The sequence below is a fragment of the Octodon degus genome, unplaced genomic scaffold (assembly GCF_000260255.1).
Source record: "Octodon degus isolate 3935 unplaced genomic scaffold, OctDeg1.0 scaffold00304, whole genome shotgun sequence".
NCBI classification, from domain to species: domain Eukaryota; kingdom Metazoa; phylum Chordata; class Mammalia; order Rodentia; family Octodontidae; genus Octodon; species Octodon degus.
In genome coordinates this window covers 1,138,378-1,148,851 of record NW_004524880.1, presented here as the reverse complement: position 1 = coordinate 1,148,851, position 10,474 = coordinate 1,138,378, and the positions used below count along the sequence as shown (strand labels likewise).

The 10,474-nt window shown below is 39.9% G+C and overlaps 1 pseudogene; it reads left to right on the top strand.

The window, feature by feature from the left end:
* Window positions 1-772: 772 nt before the first annotated feature.
* LOC101571742 lies at window positions 773-2,351 on the top strand (annotated as a pseudogene).
* The last annotated feature ends 8,123 nt before the right edge of the window (window positions 2,352-10,474 follow it).

The window sequence follows — 10,474 nt, the reverse complement described above, 5'->3', positions numbered from 1 at the left end:
AGAAAAAGAAGAAGAAGAAGAAGAAGAAGAAGAAGAAGAAGAAGAAGAAGAAGAAGAAGAAGAAGAAGAAGAAGAAGAAGAAGAAGAAAAAGAAAGAAAGAAAGAAAGAAAGAAAGAAAGAAAGAAAGAAAGAAGTTATTCATGGCAACAAAGCTAACCCTACATAGACTACTAAAAGATATTCTAGAGATGAATCAAAATGACCACAACTCCATGCATGAGAACGGAAAGAACCCACCAAATAGGGCAAACAATTAAAAGTGAAACAAGCCTGTGTTGGTGCGAAGCATAACCAAATGCTATGTTAATATAATGCTTTATGTATCTTTCTTCTTTTCTTTTTTTATGCATTTAGTGCAGGGTGCACTACACAGATCAGATTCATAGCGATACTCCTGTTTTTCAGCCTCCCTAGTGCTAGGATTGCAGGCGTGCACCACCGTGCCCAGTCTCATTCACCATCTCAGAGCACCCCAGTAGTGGGGCTGGCAAGGCAGGCTAGGGATCAAAACCCTAATCCCTATCTGCCTAAGCAGATGCTTTAATCCACTGAGTTATTTGGCTGGCCTCATGTGTTTTTTATTCATTCATTCATCATGCACTGATTAAACTTCTCATACATGTCCACTCTGTTCACACACTAAGGAGATATCTGCAAACAAAACTCCCTGCATTAATGGACCTTGTAGCCCAATCTCACTATAAATCCAATCTCACAGTGAGACCCTGAACACCCTATAGGCCCTTCTCTAAAATACTAAATAGCTCTCCTCTGCCGGAGGGCTGGACTGCGCGGCAGCATCATGGTCGAGGAGGTACAGAAACACTCTGTACACACACTTGTGTTCAGGTCACTGAAAAGGACCCATGACATGTTTGTAGCTGATAATGGAAAGCCTGTGCCTTTGGATGAAGAGAGTCACAAAAGAAAAATGGCAATCAAGCTTCATAATGAGTATGGTCCTGTGTTGCATATGCCCACTTCAAAAGAAAATCTTAAAGAGAAAGGCCCTCAGAATGCAACAGATTCATACAGTCAAAAACAGTATCCTCCCAATCAAGGACAAGAAGTTGAATATGTAGTGACAGGGACACATCCATACCCACCAGGACCTGGGGTCGCTTTGACAGCAGATACTAAAGTCCAAAGAATGCCCAGCGAGTCTGCTGCACAGTCCTTGGCAGTGGCTTTGCCTTCTCCCCAGGCCAGGAGTGATGCAAATCGTGCTGTGTCTGGTGGGAGTGAGTACCGACTTCCTGGGGCTTCTGAACGTGCACAGACTACAGGCATGAATTCCATGCTTATGGAGACTGGCAACACCAAGAACTCTGCACTGATGGCTAAAAAAGCACCTATGATGCCCAAACCCCAGTGGCACCCACCGTGGAAGCTGTACAGGGTGATCAGTGGGCATCTCGGCTGGGTGCGATGCATCGCTGTGGAACCTGGGAATCAGTGGATCGTCACCGGGTCTGCTGACCGAACTATAAAGATCTGGGACCTGGCTAGTGGCAAGTTGAAGTTGTCACTGACGGGCCACATCAGCACAGTGCGGGGCGTGATCGTCAGCTTGAGGAGCCCGTACTTGTTCTCTTGTGGAGAAGACAAGCAAGTCTAGTGCTGGGATCTAGAGTATAATAAGGTTATAAGGCACTATCATGGACATCTCAGCACAGTGTATGGTTTGGATTTGCATCCAACAATTGACGTGCTGGTAACCTGTAGTCGGGACTCAACTGCATGGATTTGGGATGTGAGAACTACAGCCAGTGTGCACACATTGACTGGACACACAAATGCCGTGGCTACTGTGAGGTGTCAAGCTGCGGAGCCACAGATTATTACCAGAAGCCATGACACTACAATACGATTATGGGACCTGGTGGCTGGAAAAACGAGAGTGACACTGAAGAATCATAAGAAGTCCGTCAGGGCTGTGGTCTTACATCCCCGACATTACATGTTTGCATCCGGTTCTCCAGATAACATAAAACAGTGGAAATTCCCTGATGGAAGTTTCATTCAGAATCTTTCTGGTCACAATGCTATCATTAATACATTGACAGTAAATTCCAATGGAGTGCTCGTATCTGGAGCTGACAATGGCACTATGCATCTTTGGGATTGGAGAACTGGCTACAATTTCCAGAGAGTTCATGCAGCTGTGCAGCCTGGCTCTTTGGACAGTGAATCAGGAATTTTCGCTTGTGCTTTTGACCAGTCTGAAAGTCAATTACTAACAGCTGAAGCTGATAAAACTATCAAAGTGTACAGAGAGGATGATACCGCAACAGAAGAAACTCATGCAGTCAGCTGGAAGCCAGAAATTATCAAAAGAAAGAGATTCTAACATGGCGTTGTCTTCATGGTGGTTTCTCTTTTTCTTTTTTCTTTTTTCTCTTGTTTTTTTTTTTGTTTTGTTTTGTTTTTTTTTTGTTTTTTTTTTTTTGAGCTTGGCATTGATGAGAAAATCCAGTCATTCTGTGCCCTGGCTGGGAATACAGAGGAGAGACTCTCTGGAACTGTTGCTGCTGCTTGTTTTACAGTAAACTGCCCCCTCCCCCTCCATGCCATGTTGTTTTGTTTTTTCTTTTTTTTAAATAAACAGTTTGTGACCTAAAATACTAAATAAATAGATAAATAAAATAAACTCAAAATTCCAAAACAGATCAATGGAAGGAACAAAGGAATTTAACAGGAAAAAAGTTAAGTGGTAAAAATAAAATGCTACGTTGAAGCTGGGTGAGATTCAGGAGCTACAGCAGCAACAGGACACCCACTAGGAAGACAGAAAGGCCTTATGGGCCTAAAGATATGCGAAACACAAATGCCAGCATAAAAGACACCATTAAGTGAATCTATGCATAATCTCAGTACATATAAGATACTGTAAAAAATATTGTACAAAAATTAGCAGTGAAAATTTTTATTTTATGTGTACCACTATACTGTTGGAAGTGCTGGCAAGAAATGTAAATTGTTTTCTGTTACTAAAAAAATTAGAGAAAAAATAGAGAAGGAAAAACCTTGGGACACACAACAGCAATCTCTGACATGGGAGCGATACCTAAAAAACAGACTCTTCACAGGGGGGCTCTGATTGCAGTTATACAGCTACCTACTATCCAACTTTCACAAAAAGGTATCACAGGGGTCAGCAAGATAGCTCAGCGGTCTAAAGTGCTTGCTTAGGCAAGCATAGGGACCATGCTTCTATCCCCTGCAACACATGCCATGCAGGGCCCCCTGTGGGACACACCGATTCTGTTATGGAGTCCGAGCATGGTGGCTCAGGCCTGTAATCCCATCACTGGGAAGGCTCAAAACAGGAAGATCGCTATAAGTCAAAGTTATGTAATGAAACCCTGTGCCAAATATATAAGTAGGTGAAAAAAAGACTTCCCCCGAAATAGATAAGTGACAAAAAGGAGAAGCAAAAGGCAATCTCGGGCCCCAACCCCACACAAAACAAACCCAGAAGTCAGCATAGGAGAAATTGGAAATCACGGGGCCAGGGAGATAGCTCAGTAGAATAAGTGCTTTCCTGGCAAGCACAAGGGCCTGAGTTCAATCCTCAGTTCTGGAAAAAAAAATCAGGGAAGTCACAGATCTGAAATGTCTGAAATAATAGCAACTGAAGTAAAGAAACAAATGCAAAAGAGTATAGAGGAAATCAGATGAGAAATAGTCTCACATGTTTAAAAAAGAAAGATACTATAATGAAAGAATTACTAAGCATTCTGAAGAAGAAATTGAAAAGAAAAATAGAGGACAATGGAAATATGGAATGTGCAATACAGGAAAAAAGTAAAATGCATGAACCAGATTCAAAGAGATACAGGAAATCAACAATCCATTGAAAGTTAGGGAAAAGGTTTGAATGAAAGTGAAGATAGATACTCAGACATTGAAGACACTACTGTAGCTAGTGAAAAGGTAAGGAAAAGTCTCTTGAAAGCAGCTAAGCTCCAGGAAATAATAATTCAACAACTGTAAGATGATGCAAATATGAACAACATAAGACTACTAGGCATCAATGAGAAAAAAAAAGGAGGCAATACAAACAACACAAAAAGAATATGAGTATAAGTAATTGGAGAAAACTTCCAAAATACAGGGAAAATATCAGACATTTAGTTAACTGAGCATATAGAACTCCAAAAAATATAAACCCAATTATAACTATACCCAGACATATAACAATCAAGATCTCAAAAATTCAGCACAAGAACAACATACTACAAGCCACCAGAGAAGAGAAACAGTTCACATTTAAAGGAAAACCTGGGGCCAGGGAGATGACTCAGTAGAATATGCACTCTCCTGGCAAGCTCATGGGCCTGAGTTCAATTCCCAGTTCTGCAAAAAAACAAAAAAATAAAGGAAAACCCATGAGAATAACAGCAGATTTCTCCTCACAAACCATCAAGTCAAGAAGAGCATAGAGTGAAATACCTCAAGTCTTACGAGAAGACAAACCCCAACCAAGACTGGTATACCCTGCAAAACTCTCTCTCTCAGGTTCAACAGAAAAAGGAAATACTTCCATGACAAAAAATAAATAAACAAATTCGTGGTGACAAAACCAACAATACACTGAGTACTAAAAGATATTCTAGAAAGGGATCAAAATGCCCAAAATTCCAAGAACAACAACAGAAAGAACCCACCAAATATGGCAAACTATTAAACAGAGGAGAAAAATAGAGAACCAAAACCAGAAAAATAACATGATGAACATAAGTAAATACATATCAATTACGACCACCAATGTAAATGGTGGTCACCAAATAAAAGAAATAGTAGACTGGAAGAGTAGATTAAGAAACAAAATCCAACAATATGCTGTATACAAGAAATACATTTAACCCATAAAGAAAATCATAGGCTGGAAGTCAAAGGATGGAAGATAATACTACATACTCTAGGACCTCAGAAAAAAACAGAGGTAGCAATGCTGTTCACAGACAATCTGAACTTCAAAATCCCAGGCATAAATATGTATGCACCAAATATGGGAGCACACAACTATACAAGACAAACTTGAAATGATATGAAAACTATAATAACCAATATTACAATATTATCAGGGGGTCTTAACACTCCTTTATCTCAAAAAGATAGGTCAAACAGCCGAAATTTAGCAAAGAACTTGCAGAACTGAACCAAACTTTTGAACAACTAGACTTAGTGGACATAGACAGAGTGTTCCACCCAACAACATCTGGATAAAAAAGAGGCAGTATTTTTATACAGTGGAGTGCTGCTTAGCTATAAAGACAAACTTGAATCCTTTATAGGTAAGTGGATGCAACTAGAAGCTATACTCCTAAGTGAAAAACATCAGACCCACATGTGTGAATATCATGTTGTCTCCCTAGTGTAAGAACCTGAAAGAATAAATAAAACCTGAAAGGTATAATAGATAGAGTAAAATGGAAAGAGACTGATATTAACATTAAACAATGAAAAGGAGAAAAAGGAGAAAAGATAGAAAAAGGGAAAGGAGGGAAAAACAGGCTGAGATGATTGTACTCTTAATTTCCTTAATTTTTTTAAATAGCAGTTAATGTGTAGAAATTTCACCTTGACTAACTCTGAATGCTGATATTTGCAATCTGAGCAACTACATTGAGGACAGCCAAGTGAATTACAAAACACATGGATAGACAGCCAGGCAGATCGCTCCGTAGAATAAGGGCCTGAGTTCAATCCCTGGTTCTGAAAAAAAAAAAAGGATGAATGCCTATCACATTGGTCTTCTAAATGTGTACTGTTCCTAATGTTTTATTGATTTTTATACTATTTTTAAAATAGATTAAAACAAAAAAGAGAAACTAATAATTTGATAACATTGCTCCAGTAATATGAAAAAATACTTTTTAGAAAATCATTCCTTAATCTTTAGGAGTTCCAAGCCAATATCAATTGTTGTCTATATAACTTTACATTAAGTAACTACTGTAAATATTTATAACAACATTAGCACACTAATATATTGATATATTTTATAATTAAATGAAAATTATCACAAGTATTAATGATGATTACTTTGCATTCAATGAGAATGAATCCAACTTTGTCATCTCGATCTTGATAAAGTTCCAATAAAATTAAGTCTCAGATGAGGAAAAAATGTAAGATTTCTTTCTTTCTTTTTTTTTTTTTTTTTGGTGGAACCAGAGCTTGAACTCAGGCCCTTGCGCTTGCCAGGGAAGCACTTATTCTGCTGAGCCATCTCCCCAGCCCCTAAAATGTAAGATTTCTTGAAAGCCAATATTTAATTATTTCCCCAATCTTACATAGCTATGTCTATTAATCTCAGCAACAGATTTGATGATAAAAATAGATAATATAAAAACCATTGTTAATTAGGTATTTCTGTTTTGAAAATCTGTGATGGGGCCGGGGAGATGGCTCAGTGGAATAAGCGCTTCTCTGGCAAATGCAAGGGCCTGAATTCAATCCCCAGTTCCGCAAAAAAAGAAAATCTGTGACATATGCATGTTGTTGTTTTTGGTTTTGGTTTTGGGTTTTCTTGTGTATTTTAAGGAAGGGTCTACAGGATGTTCAGGGTCACACTACTAGATCAGACTCATAGTGCTCCACCTGTTTACAGCCTCCCAAGAGCTGGGATTACAGGGGCGAGCTACTATGCCCACTCTCAATCTCTGTCTCAGTGAGCCCCAGGGGCGGGGCCAGCATGACAGGCCCAGGAACCAAACCCCCGCCCCTGTGCCTGCTTGCAGGCTCATTAGTCCTGTGAGCTATTTGGCTAGCCCTGCATTGTTGTATGTTACCCTGTTTCTGTATTTTTTTTCTATTTGTTTTTCTTCTGTTTTTCCTCTTCAAAATTAAATTAAATTAAATTTTAAAATAATATAAAAGAAAATTAAAGTAAAAAAAAATAGAGTACTACTCTGCATAAAGAAGGATAAGCTTGAGACATTTCTAGCAAAATGGATGTACCTTGAGGCCGTACCCTTAAGTGAAACAAATCAGACACACATATGTAAATACCACATTGTTTTCCTGGTGTGAGAAACCAGAAGTATAAGATCAAGATATATAACACATACTGAAAATAAGAAGAAAATGTTCAAATGCGAAGAGGAACTACAAAGGGGGGAGGGCTAGGAAGGAAGAGAAAAGAAAAAATGGGTCCGAAAAGAAGGGGAAAATGGAAACAAAGCTTTTGTAAATAAGAACAGGGGTTTAAGAGAGGGTAGGGGAATGGGGAAAAAAGAATCAAGTTATGTCACCTACATTCATTATGTCCCTATAATGCATGTGATCATTATGTATACCTAAAATGTACCCATAAACTTAATTAATTAAAAAAATAATAATTTTAAAAATCAGTTTTTCCTGTTTTCTTTAAAACCTTCACAGTGGATGCTGAGCCTTGGCAAACCTCAGTAGCTTCAGTGAGCTTCTCAGGAGAGGAGAGATTCTACTCCCTGATCCCACATCATCATGGAGTAACACTTAGCCTCAGTAAACCTGGGGAGCTTTGAGAGCCACGGTGTGGAGGAAGCCAGGTGCCTGGGCTACACTCCTACACTGCAGGTTGAGCAGCCAGTGCAGGAACCACCCAGGACATGGCAATGGAAGCCAGGGTGAATCCGCTCTAAGAAGGGGAAGCACATTGCATGAAAACTCGCAATTTGAAGTTTGGTATGTTGTATAACTATACACTTTGCTCATATGGTCTAAAGTAAACAATCAATAGTCAACACATACAGTCAGTTTCTCAATTGTGGTTATTGCACATTATACTACCATAGCTAGGATGCCATATCTGTTCTAACCAGTTGTTCTCCCTTGTATAACTATATTGGGAATCTCTGGGGCAAAAAACTCAACAGAGCCCTACATAAAAAAAGATTAGACCTCAACCAAAAGGAAACAACTTCCCACTTTAATTAGGAAGGTAAAATCTAGAACACATTAAACCAAGAATACCCTATGCTGAATATATTGCTGAAGAAGAGGCTATTTCTGAAAGAGATCAATATGCCTAGGGAGAGTCACATGGAGAGAAAACATTCTCTCAGGCTTTTACAGACAGAAAATTGGGCAAGCAATGGTCATGACTCATCCACATAGCTGACACTGACAAAGGATCTACAATCTGAGGTACATGGTCTCAGGATAAATCCTGAGGAGATTTGACAGCCCTTATCAGACCCAAAAGCTACAACTTATGTTGCATAGGTCTTGCTTTAATTTGGTCTTACCAACCACCAGAAAAGTATAAAAATAAAGGATAAGAAGTAAAGCCACCCAGCCCAGGTGCAGCGTGGGCCACACACTCTCCCACCCCATTGGGACTCCCCCAACACTCCACAGCACCTCCCGCACCGAGCCCGCCTAGTAGGAATTTCTGCCACGTTCCCGGAACCCCCAGACCACGTCCTAGCCCAGGTCCAGAGAGTGTGTGCGAGAGCATCCAGCTACCCTGCGCCAGCGGGACCAGTCCCAGCCCAGGTGCAGCTTGGGCCAGACCCTCTCCCACCCACTTGGGACGCTCCCCACCACTGTGCAGGACCTCCCCCACCACGCCTACCAAGTAGGGATTTCTGTCACGTTCTGGGAACCCCCAGATCCAATCCTAGCCTAGAGCCAGTGAGTGTGAGGGAGAGTTTCCTCTCTCCCCTACTACAACTTGCCCCCTCCAGGAACAGCTCAGGCCTGGCATACAAGCCTGGGGTGTAACCCTGCAGCTGCAGTCCCTGTAGAGTGTACAGGATAGATCCAACCAGCAAGTCCAAGAGAACATCTTGCCACAGGGGCACAAAAGGTTCACACTCAAGGGCAGCAGCAGAAGGACCTGAGCACAGCAGCCAGACCCAAGCCAGATACAGCTGGATAACTCTAAACTTTGTAGACCTGCACCTGAACTTCAGTACGTGTGAAGGTTATAACTACAGGAAAGATTTAAAACAAAAGTCAGAAGACAGTGCTACACAAAATGACGAAAAGGAACAAAATGCAACCTCAGAACCCAAGCCCACCAGGAACAAGTGCAGAGCACACAAACACAGAACAAATTGAAAATCACATGGCTGAAAGTAATGAATCAAAGGCTTCTAAAATAAAGAAACAGCTGCAGAAAGGTATAGAGGACTTCGGATTGGAACTAAAAAACGAAATTTCTGAATTAATAACATCTGCACTAAAGAATCAAATGCAGAAACATATGGAGGAAACCCAGTGCCCACCCAGAACAAGTGCGGAGGACACTAGCTCTGCTCAAATGCATGAATTAATAGAGTCAATAATAAATAAGCAACAGCAGAAAGATATAGAGAAAATCAGAACACAACCCTTTTCTGAAATAAAAACAGAACTCTCACAATTCATAGCATCTGAAGTAAAGAAGCAACTACAGAAACATAGGGAGGAAACCCAATCTGAAAACAACACTGCAGTGAAAGAATTAATAACAGCTTCTAAAGAAGACATTGATAAAAAAAATAGGAGAGATTAGAAAAATGACAGATTCCTTGAATGAGCAATACAGGAAAGAAATAGATCGCATGAAGCAGAGTCAAAGAGATAGAGAGGAAATTAAAATCTCAATCATAAGCTTGCAAAACCGTTTAAGTGAATGTGAAGACAGAGTTTCAGATCTTGAAGATGCTGGTGCAGCTAGTGAAAAGATTAGAAAGGATCTCTTTAAAACAATGAGGATGCAAGAAAGAATAATCCATCACCTGCAAGACGATGCAAAGATGAACAATGTGAGACAAATAGGCGTCAATGAGAAAGAAGGAGTCAATACAAATGACATGAAAAAAATATGGGCAGAAGTAATAGAAGAAAACTTCCCAAATATGAGGAAAAAATCTGATATTCAGGTAACTGAACCATACAGAATGCCAAGGAACCTCAACCCAAAGAAAAACACACCGAGGCATATAATAGTCAAGATCCCAGAAATTCAGCACAAGAATAATGTACTGAAAGCCGCTAAAGAAAAGAAGCAGATTACATTCAAAGAAAAACCCATCAGAATTATGGCCGACTTCTCTTCACAAACCATGCAGGCAAGAAGACCATGCAGCAGAGTACTTCAGGTCCTCTATGAAAACAAATTCCAGCCCAGACTAATATACCCTGCAAAACTCTCATTCAAGTTTGATGGAGAAGTGAAATACTTCCATGACAAAGAATAGCTAAAGAATTTTGTAATGACAAAGCCAACCTTACACAGGCTACTGAAAGATGTTCTGTAGAGGGACCAAAATGATCAGAACTCTATGAATGAGATCCAAAGCAACCAACTAAATAGGGTAAGCAATTAAACACAGGAAAAAAAGGAGTAAATGATAACAGGTAAATACCATGGCAACCGTAAGACAATACAACTCAATTCTAACCATCAATGTAAATGGACTCAATTCACCAATTAAGAGAAATAGACTGGCACAGTGGATTAGGAAACAAAATCCAACAATATGCTGTATA